The sequence below is a fragment of the Argentina anserina genome, chromosome 3 (assembly GCF_933775445.1).
Source record: "Argentina anserina chromosome 3, drPotAnse1.1, whole genome shotgun sequence".
In the NCBI taxonomy this organism is placed as follows: domain Eukaryota; kingdom Viridiplantae; phylum Streptophyta; class Magnoliopsida; order Rosales; family Rosaceae; genus Argentina; species Argentina anserina.
This window is the reverse complement of record NC_065874.1, coordinates 24,958,308-24,982,658: the sequence shown is the minus strand read 5'-3', so window position 1 is coordinate 24,982,658 and position 24,351 is coordinate 24,958,308. Positions and strand designations below refer to the sequence as shown.

The following is a 24,351-nucleotide window of genomic DNA, read 5'->3' as shown; positions in this document are numbered from 1 at the left end:
AGAGGTCTGAAACATGTCCCGTTCCGTGGGCCCGGCCCGGCCCGTAAAAACCCGCCAAATAATAAAATATTATACATACATATTTTATTAGGTTTAGAATAAAATTATTCCATTATGAAGCAACTATATTAAGGAAACTTCTTGTGATCGATTGACACCTGTAGATATGATCGGTATATATATTTAGTGACCTTGTAAAAATTTCATCCAATTCGGAACTCGTTTGACCATCGGAATTTTCGGTAAACCGAAAACAACACTAATATGTCATAAGGGAAGACTCATTACCAAAATGCGAACACCAAAAGTCGTTTGCATATCTGAAATCACCTAATTTTTTTCAGCGATTGTGTGTGGTCGCATCAAGGAAACCAATTTGGCAAAGCCTCGGTCAATGAGGATTTTAATATGTCAAAACGCCTTTTTCTTTGTTGACCGTAGGTATGGACGATCAAACAATATCCAAAACGGACGAAATTTTAACGGGTTCCCTAATATATATATACCGATCACATCTACTGGTGTCGATCGACCATATTTCGAACTAGAGTTATTGATCGCCGAAGCGTCTACTAATGTATCATAACCTTTATATTAGGTTTATATTAAAACTAACGCATTATGAAGGGACTATATGACATAAACTTGTTGGGATCGATCGACACCAGCCGATGTGATTGGTATATATATTTAGTGACCCTGTAAAAATTTCATCCAATTCGGACTTCGTTTGACCGTCGGAATTTTTGGTAAATCGAAAACACTATTATGCCTTAAGGGATGACCTATTACAAATATGCGAATGCTGAAAGCCGTTTGAATATATGAAATCACCTAATTTTTGTTACCTATCGTGCGCGGTCGAACTGAATAAATCTATTTGACAAAGCCCCGGTCAATGAGGTTTAAATATGTCAAAACACCTCTTTTTTAGTTGACCGTCGGTACGAACGGTCAAACCATGTCCAAAACGGATAAAATTTTTACGGGTTTCCCTAAATATATATACCGATCACATCTACTAGTGTCGATCGACCATATTTTGAATTTGAGTTGTCGATCGCCGAAGAGTTCATTAATGTATTATAACCTTATATTAGGTTTATAATAAAACTATCACATTATGAAACGACTATATGAAGGAAACTTCTCGGAATCGATCGACACCATCCGATGTGATCAATATATATATTTAATGATCATTTTAAAATTTCATCCAATTCGGATCTCGTTTAACCGTCGGAATTTCCGGTAAACCAAAAACAACACTAATATGCTCTAAGGGGGGGGACCAATTACCAAGATGCGAATGTGGAAATTTGTTTATATATTTGAAATCACATAATTTTTATTACCTATCGTGCACGGTCGAACTGAAGAAATCTATTTGGCAAAGCCCCGGTCAATGAGGTTTAAATATGTCAAAATGTCTTTCTATTAGTTGACCGTTGGTACGAACGGTCAAAGCATGTCCAAAACGGATGAAATTTTTACGGGTTCCCTAAATATATATACCGATCACATCTACTGGTGTCGATCGACCATATTTTGAATTTGAGTTGTCGATCGCCGAAGTGTTCACTAATGTATTATAACCTTATATTAGGTTTATAATAAAACAATCACATTATGAAGCGACTATATAAAGGAAACTTCTCGGAATCGATCGACACCATCCGATGTGATCAATATATATATTTAATGATCATTTTAAAATTTCATCCAATTCGGACCTCGTCTAACCGTCGGAATTTCCGGTAAACCAAAAACAACACTAATATGCCCTAAGGGGGGACCAATTACCAAGATGCGAATGTGGAAATTTGTTTACATATTTGAAATCACCTAATTTTTGTTACCTATCGTGCACGGTCGAACTGAAGAAATCTATTTGGTAAAGCTTTGGTTAATGAGGTTTAAATATGTTAAAACGCCTCTTTTTTAGTTGACAGTTGGTACGAACGGTCAAACCATGTCCAAAACTGATGAAATTTTTACGGGTTTCCTAAATATATATACCGATCACATCTACTGGTGTCGATCGACCATATTTTGAATTTGAGTTGTCGATCGCCGAAGTGTTCACTAATGTATTATAACCTTATATTAGCTTTATAATAAAAACAATCATATTATGAAGCGACTATATGAAGTAAACTTATCGGAATCGATCGACACCATCCGATGTGATCAATATATATATATATATATATATATTTAATGATCATTTTAAAATTTCATCCAATTCGGACCTTGTTTAACCGTCGGAATTTCCGGTAAACCAAAAACAATACTAATATGTCCTAAGGGGAGACCAATTACCAAGATGCGAATGTGGAAATTTGTTTACATATTTGAAATCACCTAATTTTTGTTACCTATCGTGCGCGGTCGAACTGAAGAAATCTATTGGGCAAAGCCCCGGTCAATGAGGTTTAAATATGTCAAAACGCATTTCTTTTAGTTGACCGTTGGTACGAACGGTCAAACCATGTTTAAAACGGATGAAATTTTTACGGGTTCCCTAAATATATATACCGATCACATCTACTGGTGTCGATCGACCATATTTTGAATTTGAGTTGTCGATCGCCGAAGTGTTCACTAATGTATTATAACCTTATATTGGGTTTATAATAAAACAATCACATTATGAAGCGACTATATGAAGGAAACTTCTCGGAATCGATCGACACCATCCGATGTGATCAATATATATATTTAATAATCATTTTAAAATTTCATCCAATTCAGACCTCGTTTAACCGTCGGAATTTCCGGTAAACCAAAAACAACAATAATATGCCCTAAGGGGGGACCAATTACCAAGATGCGAATGTGGAAATTTGTTTACATATTTGAAATCACCTAATTTTTGTTACCTATCATGCCGCGGTCGAACGGAAGAAATCTATTTGACAAAGCCCCGGTCAATGAGGTTTAAATATGTCAAAACGCCTCTTTGTTTTGTTGACCGAAAATTCCGACGGTTAAACGAGGTCCGAATTGGATGAAATTTTTACATGGTCCATAAATATATATATCAATCACATATATTGGTGTCGATCGACAATATTTCGAAATTAGAATTTATTTGTGACTTTTGTTTTAGAATGTTTTCTAACAATTCTTTTTTTGTTTCAAACCCTTAAATTAGAGTATTATATTATTTTTCTAATACAAGCCCATAAGGCCCGGCCCGTAAAATCCCGGCCCGCAAAAGCCCACAAGGCCCGCCTTAGGTGGGCGGGATTGGATCTTCATATTTTTAAAAATACCCGGCCCGGCTCGGCCCGCCACTTATTTAAATTTATTAAGGCCCGGGCCCGTCACTCATGGGCCGGGCCGAGCTCGGCCCGGCCCGTTAACGAGCCTTACCTATAATGAAGATTAGCTCGGCCCGGCCCGTTAACGAGCCTTACCTATAATGAAGATTTTACCTTTTTAAAATACGATTTTAGGTATTTTATGGTAATATGGTATTAATTTTACTTGGCTTCTTGCAGTCACGTCTTTACTCCCTTGCCGAAGTAAAAGTATTGTAGCACTAAGCCACTCACTCACGCTCCTAGTTTCGATTGACTCAAGTGTACAACACATTTCTTCCACGGCAACCTATGGTTTTTAACTTGGTTCCTTACAACAGCAAAGCTTTAAAATAAATTAGAATGGTGGATTTGGTAGAAAGCTTGTTCATTATGATATGAAGAATTGAAGATTGCTTGTGTGAGTAACCAAGTGAAGGGCTCCTAATATTTTTAAAGGTGATTTCATTAAACGGTACCCAACTATCGGTCACTATAAATTTTAGTATCTCATTGGTACCTTAAGTCTTCATCTTAGCCTGATTTTGGTTCATTTCGTCAACTAACACCGTTACTGATTTCATCTCACACCAATTTTCAAGGACATTTTCTTCACTTCATTTCATAACAAAATAAATTAACATCTTTCATTTACCACACCTATTACAAATAAGCTAATTAGCTGTTGAGGGGTAATCTTATCGGCATCGTATTAGTTGAGGAGTAAAACGATATATCAGAAATATATTGAGGATATATCAGATTGATTGGATTTGCTTATTTTAATTAGATTTATAATATTTATAAATTTATAATTCAATTGGCACCAAGTAATAAAAGAGGTGTCTAAAAAGGATTGGTTGGGCTCGAAATTCATCATAAACATTTTTTTTAATAGAAGTTAAAATCGGAGAGAAATGAAAGTTGAAATCGGAGGGTAATAAAGTGACTAAAATGCCTTTGAAAATTGGTGTGAGATTAAGCCACTAACGGTGCTAGTTGACGGAATGAATCAAAATTGGGCTAAGATAGAGACTTGACGTACCAATGTAATTGTTTCTAAATGTGAAGTACTAAATGTTAGAATAGTAATAATTTAGTGAAATCTCCATATTTTTAAATGTGCTTCCGTCATGAGTAGTTATCACTTATCTTTCAAGACTTGGTGGTCTACCTATATACCCTATATATATGTGTAGCGATGATGGGAGGATTTATGAGGATTTGGCAGAATACCCAACTCGATCTGTTCGAGAATGAAACACAAAAACACCCAACTCTCAAGGCTTTTGTAAGAAGAACTTGTTAATTTTTTCCGATCTATTGGGACCTAATGTCGAGCTCTTTTCTTTTGAGTTTGAGGTTGTCTAATGTCTTTACTCCTCTGTCTAGCTAGCTCGGTAGTAAAATGAATTATGTGGAATCACTATATATATATGTGTGTGTGTGGGTAGGTAATGCCTCTATGGTTGGTGAAAGTGAAATAGGATGATCTCATTCTGTGAATGAATGATTGGTGAAGAGATTTCTAAAGAAGTAGTCTACATATATGTTATGTAACTTTTGTCTAAGCAGGATTAGGACTTTGGTTCTGATATCTTTTTGTACCACCAATTGATACTCAGATACAACGCGTGAGTGAGCAAAGCAATCAATTGGGAAGTAAGGAGAAAGCACAAAGGTTAGCTAAGACGGAATTCTTAGCTTTGCTGGTTAGTTCGGCTGTTGTTGCTGCATTAGCAGGGGTAGTGTATGCATTGCGGATCTTGAAACAAATTATCGGAGAGGTAAATATACCAAAATTCATAAATAATATTAATTTGTACACAATTTATAACTATATGTAGAGTTATGGTATAAATATCAATTAGCAATAATATAATTATTATACGTAATTATACTATAATTAAAGGAAAATAATAATTTAACATGGGGCCACCAATCCCCTCCCACCCCTTAGTGTTGGCCGGACTGTATGTTGCTCCGAAGAGGCTGAAAGTTAAAGTATTCATTCCATAATATTCAGATCGGCCGTGGAGGGAATAATTTTCGTATTCAGATCTTTCAAAGTTTCCAACTCTTTATATGTTTCATCCAATTCATAAAGGGCAACTTGATAAATAGAAAGGTTTCCGGAAGGGTTTAGTCCATACGACAGTAAATACGTTTTTTATTTTGTTTTGTTACAACCATACTAAACAAGTTTACACATTCTTTAAACCAATTATCAACCTATAAAGAGAAAGAAGATCAAAAGAAAGCAACTTTTAGTCTCCATATTGTTATTGGCCATTCAATAATTGGGTGATGTATTTCAGAATTATGATTACATCCTTGTCCACCATGAGTGAACTGTACTCTGAAATAAATTCCAGAAAGCATTGTGACCCATCCAATTATTTTTGTTATGAAGAAAAACATAGGTTTTAATTGAAGGAACAAGGACCACCAAGACAATGTGTAACATGTTACAACGAGCTGTTCCATGTTTTTTTCTTAATCCAATCACACTATGGTCATAGTTCCATACTTCCATAGGTTCTCCAGGACAAGGACCTCTCATATAATATATGGGAAAGCAAGAAAATAAAACCCACATTTGTTTCTGGTTTTGTGGATATATATATATATATATTCCTTTGGCACATGAAACATTCAGCAATATTGATTATGTCCAACTTCCCACCATCCAAATCCCTTCAAGTTTAGGTACTGCTTATTATGCCCTAAAGCACTAGGATTTTGGGTCCCAAAAAGTTGGACTTCGAGCTGGAACACTGGTGGTGAAACGAATTTGGGGTTATTGGCCCTATTACTCTTATTATTATCTGTAGTGAGCTGTATAAGCACATGCTTTGCCTACATTTTCCTACATTTATGGCTTTCTCTGTGTTTCTAGGAGTGTTTCTATATGCTGAATTATTGGGTAAAATCCGGTTAAGTTGTGTGCCCAAGAGGGAGCCAACAAGTGATTCTACGGTTCAACCGACTTTTACCTATTTTAAAATAAATAATAACAATTATACTACATGGACCCTTCCATTAAGGTTTTTTATAAAAATAATAATAACTCATTAATTAACTTTTCGACTATATTTCTATAGCACACTATTTAATTTTAGGGTATAATGTATAAATAACCTTGGTTAAATTTTAGCCAAAAAAAATGATTGTTAAGATACCAAATTTAACGAAAGCAATGGACGCGTTAAATTTATCAAAGTTGGACCGTTCATGCTTATAAGGTTAAATTTTTAGTTTTGAATGCCTTAAAACACCTCCAATTTTGTTGAAATTTTACAGAGCTGATCTACATATTAAACCTTAAAAGTTGAACGGTGGAGATAATAAAATGTAATCGAGAAGTTGGTCCAGTGACCTATCCATTTTTAAAACATAAAAAATAGATTCCTCACTAGAAGAGTCTTAAATATACCATAATGTAAAAAATTGTAAAGTCACGTAAAAAAGAATATGAAACAACATACTAAAAAACATATTTAGACCAATATCATTTGGTCTAGCGATACCAATCTCTTTACTTAATTCTTTATAAGTGAGACGTTGTGAGTTCGACTCATAATATACACGTAGTATTTGAGTTATTTGTTCGATAAAGAGAAATGTGTTTGAATAAAAACTCACACTTGTTGAGCCAAACAACACCTTTACATTTGTCGCAAACATGCAAAGTTGCAAACAGTCAAGTGCAAACATTAGGGTCTTTGATAAAAAATAAAAAAACCCCTAAATATAGCATTTCCTTCACAGTCAAGTGTGGTAAATCCCACATCTAACAGCAAACGGAACTGTACTGTTCTTGCTGCAAATGCACTCATTACCATTGCGATCTTGAACGACCCACTGTTTTGTACCTTGCATCAATGAATCAGTTGCGCCATAAATTTGAAGTTCCAACCAATTCGGATGGGGATGTTGCCATTGCTGCAACTTCATGCGATTTAGGAGGGTTTATTTGAATTGTTCTTCATCCAGCTTCATGGTGCTACACTCCAGCAGTCTGAGGGTGTGATCAGATCAGATTGTGTGACACTGGAATGAATTATGCAATTGGGACTGAATGCTTATATTCTGGGTATTGCGTACGATAACATTCACAAGAAAAAGGTATTGCAAGCCTGTAGTTCTTTGTATCTTAATATTCGTATTCTTAATTGTCCAGAGATGCGTGAGCCACTGAGCCCAAATAATGTATATAGGAACAGTAGGATTGTAGGTTCTAGCAATAGTTGCAACTTAAGCTTAACCAGTTAACCGGACCGGTTTAGTTCTGGATTTGAGAAGCTTAACCACTTGCCTGGAAAATGTTTGTGGTTGAATACTTGCACTAGTCAAGATCCTAACACACCTCAAAATCAAGAAATTTATGCCCCGAAAACGAAAATGTGTTCAAACCTTCCTCCCAAGTCCTAAAAAGTTGGTATTGTTTTTTTTTTTTGAATGGGAAGTTGGTCATTTCCTTGCAACAGAGTTGGATGCATCTCTTTACCTAGCTTATTCTGGAGTACATTTGTATTTCTTTGATTTGGATCTAACGATTCCAGACGTTACCCTGTATTTGATGTCCATATTTTAGTTGTAGTTTGTTATATCAGTATGAGGTAGGAGGTAACAAAAACTTAAACAGATATCAATTTAAGCTGACATAGCTCAAGAAGATCGCAGTCACATACGAAGTTTGAAAGAAAGGATTGTTCACTCGGTAAAACCTAAGAACAACATGAGAGAACTGCATAGGTTTAGCAAAGAAATGCCAACGCAATGTATACTCTAGAGCCGTACGACTACTAATCTACTATAATTGGCATAATTAATCTTCAATATCAAAATAACAAGCCCTCAAGCAATAATGTCTCCGCTATCTACAGTTATTTTTCCAAGTATAAAGGAGTGGAAAGGGAAACACTTGCAATGTCTCCGCAATTCTCTTTGAATTTGCCTGAGTTTGGTCAAACCCAAAAATGAAGGCCGGGCCAAAATCAGCGAGCTAGTTTGATCTGCATCAGCATCAAGTACAAGGTATCGTATATTTTTGGCTGTAAGATCACCATGTATGATTCTCCATCAGCTTCATGTAGATATTCCTCAAGCAATCTTTCATGATGTTGTGACAACATGACCAATCTGTCTTGAGAGTCTACAAAAATCATTGAAATTTAGTCGAGTCAAAACTAAAGAAACTTCATGTTACATAATGCACTAATGATCTCCATCTGCAGGCAACACTATCAGATGCACTCATGTACTTCAAGGTAAAGACAGATTATATCATTTCTTTTTCTTCCAGAAAGAAAAAAAATGCCAATAGCAAAACCAGAATTTCTTGATGGCTACTACTATATACTAATCTCTTTCCAAGGTTTTTCTGCAGCTTGGAAAGAACATCTTGATAGTCTCTTGACTCTCTTCACAACTATATTATCACTTTCGGAAGTATGCCTTCTGCAAAAAAACTTACTCATGTCAATTTCTAGACTGGTTATTTTCACATAGATTTTACTATATGTTTGCTAAAAACCTTCTTAAATCAGTTAATCTGCAGCTTGGGATTTTTTGAGCACGGGCGCAATAGTACCTTGTAATATAAATGGTTTCAACTTACTGGAGAATGCTTGTGGACATATATGATATAATGAACATGCTTATATATCTTTCAGAGTTGAAGTTACAAATGGTCAATGTGCTTTGCAATTTTGCCAAACCTACAAATCCTCTTATTCCTCTCTAAACTTCTTATATATATATATATATATATATATATATATATATATATATCACTCTTGTAGAACTCCCTTGTCCTAATCACCAAAACCAATGAAACTATAGCACCAAAGAATCAGATATAATAGATGATTGTGATTCATACAAGTTCAAATCATACATTTATATGAGACCTATTTAATATGAACACTCAACACAAAAGTCAATTACTACAACTACATAAATACATATGTTCGTAAGTCAAGAAGTTGTTGAGCTAACAATTGCATAAGTCAAGAAGTTGTTGAGCTAACAATTGCATAAGTCAAGAAGTTATTGAGCTAACACTATAAGTCAAGAAGTTGTTAAGCTAACACTTCCTCTTAAGTTGGTGCATACACATCAATCATGCCCAATTTGTCAAGCGAGTCATAAAAAACATTTCTCGAAACATCTTTAGTTAATATATCTACCAGCTGGTTTTCTGTAGGAACAAAAGGAAATCTGATAATATTGGCATCAAACTTTTTTTTATGAAGTGACGATCAACCTCAACATGTTTAGTGCGATCATGTTGTACCGGATTATGTGAAATATCAATTGCTGTCCGGTTGTCACAATACAATTTCATGGTAGTTTTTGGTTTGACACCTAAATCACATAACAAGTTTCTCAGACACAGTAACTCACACAGACCATGAGTCATACCTCTATACTTAGCTTCCACACTAGACCATGCCACCATCTTTTGTTTCTTGTTTTTTCATGTAACCAGATTACCTCCCACAAAGGTAAAGTAACTTGATGTCGATCTTTTGTTTGTGATACTTCCAGCCTAATCTGCATCTGTGAAGCCACAAACTTCAAAAACATTGTTGTGTTTAGAAAACATCACTCCTCTTCCTCGAGCTGATTTCAAGTACCTTAAAATTCTCACAACAACATTCATGTGATCCTCACTCGGATTATGCATGAATTGACTTGCCACACTTATTGCATATGCAACATCTGGTCTAGTATGAGTCAAGTATATCAAGCGCCCAACTAATCTCTGATAACGAGCTCGATCGGTAGGAACTTGATCTGGATATTCTGCTAAACGATGATTTTGCTCAAAATGGGTGTCAATAGGTATACAGTCCAACATACATGTATCTTCTTGTAGATCAAGGCTGTACTTCCTCTGACATAGATATATACCCTCACTCCCCCTGGATACCTCAATGCCCAAGAAGTACTTGAGTGTACCTAGATCCTTCATATCAAACTATGTGGCTAGCTGCTTCTGTAATCTATCCGTCTCAACAATATCATTACCAATAACTACCATATCATCAACATATATAATTAGGGCTGTTACATTCCCTTGTTGGTGTTTGAGAAATAATGTGTGGTATGAATTACTCTGTTTGTAGCCAATGTTCCTCATGAATTGTGAAAACCTTCCAAACCAAGCACGAGGTGATTGCTTAAGACCATACAAAGATTTTCTCAATCTGCATATGAAGTTACTTAGAGAACCAGCTACATACCCTGACGGAAAATCCATATACACTTTCTCTGTAAGTTCTCCATGAAGAAATGCATTATTGACACTAAACTGTCTAAGTGGTCAGTTTAAGTTAGCAGCAAAAGAAAGCAATACCCGGATAATGTTCATTTTTGCAACAGGTGCAAATATCTGATCATAGTCTATGTCATATGTCTGGGTGAATCCCTTCGTTACTAGGCGTGCTTTATATCGACTTACTAGCTCATCTGAATTATGCTTCACTGTAAACACCCAGCGACCTCCCATAATCTTCTTTCCATGTGGTGGAGATACAAGCTTCCAAGTATTGTTCTTCTGTAATACTTCAATTTCTTCCTTTATTGCGGGTCTCCCAATGCATCATGCACTTTGTTAGGTATTGATACAACGGATATTTGATTTACAAATGATTTATATGACTCAGACAATCTTTTGGTAGACACAAAATTAGTCACATGATACTTAGCGTTGGCCTAAATGGTAGGTTCATACTTTTTGTTGGTTGACCTCGAGTAGACCTATTTGGTAAAGTATATTGCCTACTATTAGCCTCACTAGTATTAACTTCAATATAGTGACTAACCTCATATAAGTGATCTTTTGTTGCATTGTCAGCTTCTGATACCTGAATCTCTAGAGCAACTGTACCAGAATCATCTGGTGGTGTTATCGGAGCTGATGCATCAATAATCTCAACTGAACCTATCTCAGCCTATTTACAATACAGCTCTTCAAAATATGAATGCCCCCCTGAAGAGTAGTATCAAAAGAGGTAAAATAGCTCATGTCCTCAAAGAAAGTAACATCCATAGTGACATAGTATTTCCTGGTAGGTGGATGATAGCACCTGTACCCTTTCTGATGTCCTCCATAACAAAAAAAAACACATATTTAAGTGCCCGAACATCCAACTTTGACCTCTGACTTTTTGGAATATGGACAAAGGCAACACAATAAAAAACACGAGCATATAGATTATGAAATGAGGGCAAGGAGACATGAGATGCAAGCACCTCATATGAAATGTTTCCCTGGAGGACACTAGATGAAAGACGATTAATGAGGTGGGCATAAGTTATGACAGCATCACCCCAAAGATATTTAGGCATGTGGGCACTAAAGAGAAGACAACGAGTCATATCAAGTAAATGACGATTTTTCCTTTTGGATACCATGTTCTACTCAGGTGTGTAAAGACACGTTGTTTGATGAATAATCCCTTGTGTTTGAAAGAACTCTTGAAAGACACGATTCACATATTCCCCCCCATTGTCAGAACGAAGAACTTTAAGTTTGGCATGGTATTGTCTTTGGACATTGGTATAGAAGGTATGAAAAGCCAGAAAAACCTCATTCTTGGTTTTAAGAAGAATAATCCATGAAAGACGTATGAAATCATCAATAAATCACACATAGTAGGTTCTTTCAAAGGTCCCCAAACTTCATAATGAATTAATTAAAAAAGAAGAACGCTTTTATTAGAAATACTAGGGGAATAAGTAGCTTGATGACTCTTGCCCAAAACACATATTTCACAACGTAAAGTTGACTCATCCACACCAATAAACAAAGTAGGCATTGATTGTTTTTATAATACTAAAAGATTGATGTCATAAGCGAATCTGTCATAACCAAAATTCACTTAGCTTATTAAAAGTGAAGATTAACGCGATCCGGGACTGTGCTCCTGGTTTCTCCCCTGCATATGTCTGATCCAGATGGAACAACCTGCCCCTCAGATATCCCCAACCAATTAACTCACCGGTGAGAAGATCCTGACGTATCACATACATGGGACAAAAAATCACAGAGCATTTAGCTTCAGTATTCAGCGGTGGGACATATATCAAATGATGAGATAAAGCGGGTACATATAACACAATATGAAGTTCTATTGTGGTAGTAATACGAACTGACCATTTTCCTAACACAGGGAATGCCTCACCATTAGCATTAGTAACATAGGGTACTGGTAAAGAGGATAATATGGTAAAATAAGATTTGTCATAAGTCATATGATCTGAAGGACCATAATCGATAATCCATGTATCAGTACCAACAAAGCTAGAAATATTTAAAGGCATACCAATCTTATCACGACCCGCTATTGATGATGTAGATGTTGCTTCTCTGGATGTATGATGATCATATTCGACCATACCATAGATATCTGGTTCTTGGACCAACCGAATGGATGCATTGCCTTATGACGATAATTAGGCCTTTTAGGCCTAAGATGCGGATATAACTTCCAACAAGTCTCACGGGCATGGTCAGTATCATTGCAATAAGAGCAAGGAGGACATGGTTGATTCCTAAAAGCCTGGTGGTGGTCCTTGCTTATGAAGTGGAACTGAATTTGATTGCTGAAGGAGTGGTACTGGAGATCTTGCCTGAACAGTAAGGCTAGAAACTTCAACTTGTGTCTGATTAAGGCTTTCCTGCTGAGACTCATCCTTACAGATATATGTGAAAGTTGTGGTTAGGCTAGGGGGTTCTGTCATTCTGAGCAGCTCTCATTTAGCACTGTTATACTTTGCATCAAGACCTCTCAAGAAATGGTGAACTCGTTCATGCTCCTTTTCCTTTTGGTACCAAACAATATCCTCTTGATTCTTGATCTTGCAAGGACGTTTCATATCAATCTCAGCCCAAATATTCTTCAGCTTGGTGAAATATTGTGTCACTAGTTGCCCATTCTGTTGTATTGTTGAAGCGGTGCACATGAATTCATGAACCTGTATGAAATTAGATTTGTTAGTATAAAGGTCTTCCATAGTCTTCCATAATGTCTGCGCAGTGTCACATGCCTTCACCAGGTCAATTATATCTTCATTCATAGCTTTGTATAATACAGACATTACAAGACCATCATCATATTCTCATTTAATGTATGCATCAACATCATCTTCACTAGGGGCTTTAGTTACCCTAGTTACAGGCCCCATCTTGTGCATTCATATGAGATGAGCTGTCATAATTCTTTTTCATTTACGGAAATTGGGTCCATTGAGTTTGGCTCCCCAAAAGAACTACTTTCAAAATTCTTGACAGATACTTTAAACTTGTGAACATCATTGGCCTGAAAACTTTCTTCTGTTCCAGAACCCATTGTAAAAACAAATCAACATATCAGTAGTGATGCAGCGGAAAATAACAATAACAAACTGCTTCAGGTGAACCTGCACTATCGGTGTACTTGCACTGACATGGGTAAAAACAGGTGAACCTGCACTATCGGTGCACTTGCACTGACATGGAGAAAACATGTGAATCTACACTGGCGGTGTAAATGCACTAAAAACTGGTTGAACACTGAAATTGGGTCGGAATATTGGAATCGGGTCGTTGAAGCTGCAGCCAGGTCAGATTGATTTTTTCCAAGAGGACGATGACGTCTGCACAACGGTGCTTGCTTTACAGCCTATAAGCTTTTGAGAAAAGAGCCGAACGATCCGGAGGCTTCGACTACGGGCCTCAACAACGGCCTGAGACACATATGTCGGACGACCTGCTCGAAGAACACTGCCGAACTTCACACAGCAATACCGGGACCTTTAACACTGTCTGACAAAAACACCAACGCAAGACGTACACAACACTGATTTGAGACAAGAAAATCCTAACAATGAGGATTTACTTGAAAAAAAAAAAAGAAGGAGAAGGAAATAGCAAACCCTTTTGGTTATGCTCTGATACCAAATCTGATATGATAGATGATTGTGATTCATACAAATTTAGATCATACATTTATAGGAGACCTATCTAAATGAACACTTAACACAAAAGTCAATTACTACAACTACATAAATACAATATGTCCATAAATCAAGAAGTTGTTGAGCTAACAATTGCATAAGTAAAGAAGTTGTTGAGCTAACACAAAGAATGTGATAGCAGCTAAAATTGAGAAAGACAGCCTATAACACTGTCCCAATACAAATAAGCTCCTTCACCGAAGATCTTATCATTCCTTTCTTTGCCAACACCTTCAACGCTTCTCGATCATAGAGCATTCCGTTGACCTTCACATTGAGAATGTAAGACCCCAGAGGACTCGCTAACTGTCCACAATTGAACAATGTGGAGTAGTACTTGAGCCCAAACAGCTCGGAAATGATGGCGAAAAGTAACGGCATTTGAGCACCAAAGGAGAACCCTATGATCACTGATGCCACATAAACTGAACCAGGTGCCGGAAAAGCAATGAGGAGGTGGCCGACACTAGATAGAATAAGCACTATAGTCATCATGAGTGGTCTCGGCATTTTCCACCTTACTAATAAGCTTTCCGAGACAAACCCGGAAAACACCGTCCCAAAGTAGTTCCATATGCTCACTAATGATACGAAAGAGCCTATAGTCTTAGTTGGGTATCCGAGAGGCTCACCGATCTGCCCCAAGTTGTCGACGGCTGTCAAGCTTGATCCGAGACCACATAGCGTTGCGATGAAGAGAATGAGCATGTCAACACTAAGCAGGGCTTGTAAAATCGTGTAGTCTTCTCCCCTTGGTGGTTTGTTGCATATCTCACCAAAACATGGCGTCTCTGTTTTCTCTGCTTTTGGCTTCTCAATTGCTTCTGGTTTCTGAACCGCCTAGTTAGTCGGAGGATCCATTGGTTGCTTCTTCAGGTTCCAGAGGAGCAGCTCTTCTCTATACGATATACAGGCAGGGAAATGAGATTAACACCAATTTCGTATGAAAATTTACATAACAACGTACGCATCTAATTTTACTTTCGCAGTGAATTAGGCATTGCTTTTACTCCACTGACCCGGTAGTAAAACACTAAAACTTGATGATCACCTACCAAAAAGAGGAATGGCTTCGACTTTTGGAGGAATGGCCTGGTAATATCAAATATTGATGCAGCATGTACTGACGAGGATATTGTTTCATGGACTCATGTATTGATTTGGAGGGGCTCAGCTAGCTTTATCACATATGATGAGGACCAAATGAAATAGTATGTAATCCAATCATCACAAAATTGATTATATATCTTTGATATGTATTGAAATCCATTGTGGAGAAGGCAATAACCTATTAATTAGTGGTCGCGATCGACAACTGTGGAATCTTCTTTGTGCTGATCGAACAAAGATCAAAGCTACTGCTGCAGCATGCAGAGTCTTAGACCACTAATTGTAGAAAGAAGCAACTAGCAACTAGCTAGCAAGGTCAAATATTAGGAACACATCCTAAACCCTAGCATGGATCGATCCCATGCATGCATCGCTGAGTCCCAAGTTGAAACTACTTTATTTCGCTGAGTTGCCTTTTTCCAATTGCTTATCTAAGCATTAAAAGTTGTCTTAATAGCATGTTCAAATATTCATTTCTGACTTGTTAATTATGTTATTGGCAGGGAGGTAGTCAATCCGACTTACGTCGGTATATTTTTGGGGATAAAATAAACCAGATCAGCACATCTAAATATGTCATTTATCCATCACAATTTTGCTAAGTAATAGCACTCGCTCAAAAAGTTTTCCATGATATCATAAATCTTCAATCATTCACAATCCCCTCTGGGAGTCTGGTATCTATATATATATGGTCCATCTTGGAGTATTTCTCCACCCTAATTGATAAACCATGAAAGCAAATGATCGATCAGCAATGGATCACCCACCATGCACCACCAGGTCCTCCAAATTACTGTTATATATGGAGAATGCATATTCCACAAACCACATTGGACCAAAAATTCTCCAGACCAATGATAACTATAATAAGCTTGTGTTTTCCTTCCCACATATATAATTCTACTCAAATTCATCGCCAATTTTTATCGATTATGACTATGACGGATAATCAGTAACGCGCATACCTTGTTTTGAATTTTTTCCAAAGTGATCAACATGAATTCACACAGCAGGCTTGCTTTCAACAAAATATCTACACAATCATTTGTCACGGGTAGAGATCAATATATAGCAGAATATCTTCGATCACACATGAATTCCCCCAACTCACTTTTGGATTCAGTGGGTTCGATTAGACCATTTCGACAAAAATGCATATACACCACTGCCATCCATAGTTCCAAACTTCCAATATCATCCCCCTCTTGATCGAGTTGTTGTGAGTTGTGACAGTTCTTATAGTCCTTTATACATACGTAATATCAGCATGCAACATCAGATTATCTATTAGGCTAGGACGACTCTCGATCTAACGAGAGAACTCAAGAGTCAAGACCGACCAGTAAACCAGGCGTGCATCTTATAACTCGCAATCTCGAGCGAAGAAGGAAAATACATTACGTAATGTATATCACTACGTAAAGAGGAATACAAGAACAGTTGAGCAAGGTAATCATCAGCAATTGCATCTCTGTCTCTAAAAGTATCAGAGCAACGTTGCTCCGAATTGGAATCACCTTCCATTGCGCGCGACCACACCATCCACTTTCTTAGTTGTGTTACTTATTTAACTTTGATACTGGGAAGAGAGTCTACTGGCGGATCTAGCCCAAGACAAGTCTTGGGTTGGAGCCCGTGCAAGATTTTTTAGCCTCTATTATTTTTCTATATTAGCGTTAATAAAAAAATAGATATACATATATATTATATGTATAAAATTGGATTTTTGTAGCATGCATTTATTCTACACTAGCCAACACCGTGCTAATGCACAGATTCAATATTGGGATGGAACTGATTATCATCATGTTCCTTATTTTTCTCAACTACAATCTCATATATTTCACATTTTTATTTTTATTTTGTGTTTGTTTACTATAGTACTCTTCCAACATATCTGTTCCATTAACTAATTTATTCATAGCAAATGAGGTTTTTTAAAATTTTAAAAAATTGGTGAAATTGTTGACATTAAAGAAGAGGGTCTCCCATTATAGTAGTGGAGATTGAGATGAATGTTTTTTTTTTTTGAATCGAGGATTTTGTCATATATAGAAAAAGTATGAAGTAACATGAACATGGAACACCCTCTAGGGCTTCGAAACAAATTAACCATGCGAGCTAAATAAAAAAAACATATCTAACTCAATGCTACAGACCATCAATGAGAAGGCACCAGAACCAGTATCCAAATGTGAGACTACTAACTTATTATCCCACTAAGGTCATCCTATTCAGAGGAGAACCTAGCAAGATCTAAAGAGACTTCTGACTCCTAAAGAGTCACCGCAACAGGGACCGCAAAAACAACATCGGCAGGGTCTCCCCTACACTTAGTCGAATTGATAGGTTCCACTGAAGACAAAGGATCCGCCTCCATCGCAGCAGCAATTGAAGCCCAAGGTAATGCTTAACACCAAACCCTAGCCCAAAGCCATGTACTAAGGGCACCCAGAGTATTGGGCACCCACCCATCAGATCTGTTGCACACAGGTGTCATGCACTACAACGCCGACCTTGATATCACCTTGGTAACAGCGGCAAAACCAATCACGACCGGCCATGAACCCTGACCTGCACACACTGCACTAAGACCACAAGATCTGAAGTGTGAGGAAGAAGAAACTCGCCTTTCCAAATCATCAATCTCAAAGGGATAGGAATCCAACCGGACTTGGAAGCGACAAGAAATCCCGACACCCCGACCTCGATCGACCACTGGTGAGATCGTGGAATCGCCGCATATTGAAGTTGCCAAGTCTGATCCAGGAGGATCTTACGCATGATAGTATAATATAATTAATATATTATACTATATTATTTAATTAATTATAAAAGATAATATAATATTAAATTTATTATATTATCTAATTAATTATAACCATTAAAACTTTTACGGTTTTAAAACATTCAGTTTTAAACCGATAAAACTTAAAGGTTTACATTCATTGAAGAATGTAAACCATTTATCTTTTATGGTTTATAATTCATTTGTTATTTTTAGTTTCTATTTTAGGAAATCTGTTTTCTATATAAACAAACAGATTGTAATGAATTAAAGAAAAAGCAATTAGAATCAGTTTCTTAATCAGCTTCAATCTTCTTCTTTCTCCCGTCTATTAATTAATTATCCTCTTGTATTAAGAAGTCCACTACCAAGAGAAGTAACGACACTTCTATTTCCTACGAAAGTTCTATCTCCTAGAAGTTTTGGATCACGTGGTATCAGAGCCCCAGATCAAAACGGGGTAAAGGTGGTTTATGGTCCTAACTCGCAGCCGACGTAGAACTTCTAAAGAAGAACTTGTAGGTCCTTTTCTCGTTCATCGAAAGCCAAGGATAAAGAGAGGAACAATGACAGGGGAAGTTCCAAAATTAGATGGTGAAGGTGAACGTATCACCAATCTTGAACGACAGGTGGAATTGTTATCTGCATCAATTTATGAGCTTGTGGAAAATTTGAAAGCCTCTAAACTTCCACATGCATCGCCTTCCAAAAGAAAGGTTGAAGATGACAGTGAAGAAGAGGAAGACACAGGTGAAAATATCGCCGGGGATACAGGAAATCAGAAGAATCCTGTAAGTGCCTTAAAATTGATTTTAAGGTAGAAATTCCTACATTTAACGGTGTTATGGATGCAGACAAACTGGATAATTGGATAGACACATTAGAAACATATTTTACCATACATAAATATTCTAATGTCGAAAAGATCCAATTTGCAAGCTTGAAACTCTCAAGCCATGCTGTTACATGGTGGAAGTCATACCGAAAACGGTACAACGTTGCGGAATTGACATGGAGTAGGTTCAAGAAGTTATTGAGAAAACAATTTTATCCTGTTGGATATGAAGAAGAAAGATGGTACAGATGGCAGCACTTCAATCAGAAATTTGGTCAATCGGTACAAGATTATACCTCTGAGTTCCACAACCAAGCTTTGGTGTTGGATATAGATGTTGACGATTATGAAGTCTTCATGAAATACATTGGAGGTCTTGCCGATTACATACGGAAAGAACTAAAATTTTTTTCCGTAGAATCAATTGAAGAAGCTACAAGCAAGGCCATTGCCATTGAGGCCAAATCCAAAAGGCTTGACAGGAAGGACGACAAACAAACAACTGCAAACAAATCTGATTGGAAGAATAAAGGCAAGCAGATCAATGATGGACCAAAACAGAAGAACTACTGTGAACACTGTCGTACCAGTAAACATGTCACAGACAGGTGCTGGATACTTCATCCTGAGTTAAAACCCAATAACCAGAGGAATAACCAGGGAAGGAATGACAGGAAGGCCACATTGACTGTGCAACAGGCAGAAGAGCTTCCAGAGTTGAAGCAACCTGACACAACACTTGCCTTAATGACTTCACCAACAGAAGTTGCAGATGCCTACAACCGTGAAGAGTTGTTTCATTTAAACATTCAAGTGAAACAAAGTGTTGTACAAGCAATTGTCGATCCGGGAAGTCAAAAGAATCTGATTTCAGAAGCTCTAGTAAGGAAGGTAGGCTTAGAAACAATGCCTCATCCTAAGCCTTACCCACTAGGGTGGATTCAGAAGGACATTGACATGCAAATTACAAAACAATGTACCTTCAAATTTGCAATCACTAATCGGTATATCGATGAAGTGACATGCGAGGTGGTTCCGCTGGACGTATGCCAAGTTATATTGGGTAGTCCGTATCTTTGGGACCGTGATGCAATTCACTATAGAAGGCTTCGCAAGTATCGTATGGTGAAGGATGGAAAAGAGTTCCACATCAACGCTTGTAAGCCACAATCTACAAACACTTTATTGACAGTTAACCAAACCAAAAGATTAGTTAACTCTTGTGGGCGGTTTGTTTTATTGATGATTCGACCACAAGAACAACATATTAATGTTGTTACTTTGTCAGCAGTAAGCCTAACACCTTCACAATATTCTGATATTGGAAAATTACAAAAGGATTTCAAGATACTTTTTCAAGATGTACAGGGATTACCACCGCGGAGAGCTATAGAGCATGATATCCAGTTGGTAGGAGATTCACCTCTGCCAAACTTGAGTTTATATCGTACTTCTCTGACGGAGAGTGAAGAAATCAAGAAGCAAGTACAAGAACTTCTTGAACAAGGAGTTATCAAGCCTAGTTGCTCACCTTGTGGTTCACCAGTGCTCCTTGTACCCAAGAAAGATGGAGGTTGGCGCATGTGTGTGGACTATAGAGCACTCAATAAGATTACTATTAAGAATCGGTATCCACTACCGAGGATTGATGATCTTCTAGATCAATTGCATGGTGCTCATTATTTCACCAAATTAGATCTCAAATCTGGTTATCACCAAGTACGCATCCATGAAGAAGACACTTGGAAAACTGCTTTTAAGACAAAGCAAGGATTGTTTGAGTGGTTGGTGATGCCATTCGGACTATGTAATGCTCCAACAACCTTCATGCGGTTAATGAATGAAGTACTTCGTCCTTTCATCGATAACTTTGTCATTGTTTATCTAGATGATATACTAATCTACAGCGCCACATGGGAGGACCATCTTCGTCATATTGATGAAGTTATGAAGGTTCTGCAAGCGAGTCAACTACGGTTGAACGAGAAGAAATGTGAATTTGGGAAGCAAGAGCTTGTCTATCTAGGGTTCATTGTTGGTGCAGGAACGCTCAAAGTGGATCCAGACAAAGTCAAAGTTATCACTCAATGGCCTACACCCCGTTCAGTTACCGAAGTTCGAAGCTTCATAGGTGCATGCCAATATTTGAGAAAGTTCATTAGACATTTCTCTCTAATTGCAGCACCATTACACTCTCTTACAAAGGCCAATAAAAAATTTGAATGGTCAAAGAAACAAGATGAATCTTTCCAGTTGTTGAAACGGAAGATCACAGAGGCCCCAGTATTGGCATTGCCAAATCTGCAGAAAGCATTTGAAGTTGAAGCAGATGCATCGAATTATGCAATGGGAGCCGTATTACTTCAGGAAGGTAGATCAGTGGCATACCATTCTGAGATGTTTAGTGGACCGGTTTTGAATTATCCGACTTATGACAAGGAGCTTTATGCGTTGCATCAAGCAGTAAAACATTGGAGAGCTTACTTGTTAGGAAAAGAAGTCGTGGTTTACTCAGATCATAAGCCTCTTCAGTATCTAACTACACAGTCGAAGTTACAGCAAGCTCGACATATGAAGTGGATGTCTTACCTACAACAATTCAATATTGTAATCAAGTACAAAAAAGGGACGACTAATAAGTTGGCAGATATGTTATCTCGACCCCCTGCACCAATAAGTTCTGCATTATTGGTTGCAATGCAGATCCAACCTATTGTTCCTTCTGAATTTGCCAAAGGGTATGACACTGACGCTGATTTTAGTCCAGCTCATGCTAAGCTGCAACAAGGAAAGACTAGTGAGTTTCAACTGAAAGATGGGCTAATGTACAAAGGAAGCCAATTGTGCATACCAGAAGATGGTGACAGGCTGCAGTGGATTCGAGAAGCTCATACTTCCAAAGTAGCAGGACATTTTGGAGTAGAGAAGACTTTATTGAATCTTCGTCGATATGTCTATTGGCCAAGGATGCACATTGATGTTTCAAGATACATAAGAGGTTGTGTTTTATGTAACACATCAAAGCCTTCTAACAGGAAGTTAGGGTTGTATCTTCCACTACCGGTACCTAGCCGACCTTGGGAGAGCATCTCAATGGACTTTCTTGGAGGATTGCCTAAGACCAAGTCGGGGAAAGATTATTTGTTTGTAATCGTGGATCGTTTTAGTAAGATGGTGATACTCATTCCGTGCAAGAAGACTGTAACTGGCGAAGGAGCAGCTAAGCTATTTTTCGATCATGTTTGGAAACATTTTGGTCTCCCAACATCGATTATATCAGACAGAGATAGTCGATTCTTAAGCTATTTTTGGAGGTCTTTATGGGGAATGATGGATACCAGATTGAAACGAAGTACTGCTTTTCACCCACAAACTGATGGACAAACTGAAGTCGTTAACCGAACTATGGTCCATTTACTACGGGGTTATAACTCCAAACACCCAAAAACTTGGGATGAAAGTCTCCCTTATTTGCAGTTTGCTTTTAATCGAGCAATTCATGGCTCCACGATGAAGTCTCCATTTGAGTTATGTTTAGGTTACTTACCTCAAAGTCCTTTTGATATGGCGTTCACTATAGGTGACAAGCCATTGAATGGAAAAGAAGAAGAGCAACATGTTCGAGCACAAAAATTCCTCGAACGAGTTTCAAAAATTCATTCAGAAGTGGAAGCCCAATTGAAACGCTCTCAGCAACGCTATAAAACTCGGCATGACAAGCATCGTGTTCCGTGTACTTTTCAAGAAGGTGACCTAGTATGGCTACACCTAGATAAAGAACGGTTACAAGGTGAAGGAAAGAAACTCAAGCCTATTCGATATGGACCGTTCAAGATCATTAAACAAATAGGTGACAATGCTTTTCAGCTCGATCTACCACCATATATGCATATGTATTCGGTCATTAACGCCGAAAATTTAAAGCTCTTTGAACCATCTCTATTGGATGATGATCCCGACGAGGATACCCGTCTTCCTTCAGTTGATGACTTGAAGATGGAGCGAGAAGATCCATTAGAAGAAGACTGTATCTTAGAGCACAAAGTTCGAGAAACTCGGAATGGCAAGTATGAGACTTTTCGCATTGGAAGAAAAGGTCAACTTCCCAGCAAATCCAAGTGGTACCTACGGAACAAGGCCGTCCCAGAGTTTCCTCATCTCAACATACCTTGAACAGGAGCTCAAGGTTTCTAAATGGGGGAGCCATGATCCAGGAGGATCTTACGCATGATAGTATAATATAATTAATATATTATACTATATTATTTAATTAATTATAAAAGATAATATAATATTAAATTTATTATATTATCTAATTAATTATAACCATTAAAACTTTTACGGTTTTAAAACATTCAGTTTTAAACCGATAAAAGTTAAAGGTTTACATTCATTGAAGAATGTAAACCATTTATCTTTTATGGTTTATAATTCATTTGTTATTTTTAGTTTCTATTTTAGGAAATCTGTTTTCTATATAAACAAACAGATTGTAATGAATTAAAGAAAAAGCAATTAGAATCAGTTTCTTAATCAGCTTCAATCTTCTTCTTTCTCCCGTCTATTAATTAATTATCCTCTTGTATTAAGAAGTCCACTACCAAGAGAAGTAGCGACACTTCTATTTCCTACGAAAGTTCTTTCCAAATCATCAATCTCAAAGGGATAGGAATCCAACCGGACTTGGAAGCGACAAGAAATCCCGACACCCCCACCTCGATCGACCACTGGTGAGATCGTGGAATCGCCGCATATTGAAGTTGCCAAGTCGCCATCCAAGAACCCCAGAAGACGACTACCTCTACGAATATTAGTAGATGACCAAGGCCATCCCACTGGAACCAAGTCGAAGCTTTCACCTCCACACTTGTCGTTGCTACCGTTGCCTCCATAATCATCCTTGCACCCACCGCCGCCAAAGAGACAGGCTAGGGCAAGAAGAATAAGGAGACAGGAGAACATGTTAATGTATTCATCTTCTTTAATCATAAAAAATCCTCAAGTATAACTCTTCTAATTTTCTTATTATTTTATATATTGAATTTTGAAATTGCAAGTATGAGTGATTGAGTTTCAATCTAATTAATTTGAGAAAAAAATTTGTTCAGTATATTAATTTGTCATTGATTTTCAGAATATTCTTCTATATTCATAAACACTTTGGATGTTTATATACTTGGGGGGAGCTTCCATTGGAGACCTTATAATGAGGACTTGATGAAGACTTTTAAATGGACGGTTAGATGACATGCACATTAAAACTTGAGAATATCAATTAAACTTTAAACCATTCATCTAAC

General features: G+C 37.3%; 1 pseudogene; it reads right to left on the bottom strand.

Annotated features, from left to right (window-relative positions):
- Positions 1-8,305: 8,305 nt before the first annotated feature.
- On the bottom strand, positions 8,306-15,236 carry LOC126787311 (protein NUCLEAR FUSION DEFECTIVE 4-like; annotated as a pseudogene).
- Positions 15,237-24,351: the final 9,115 nt, after the last annotated feature.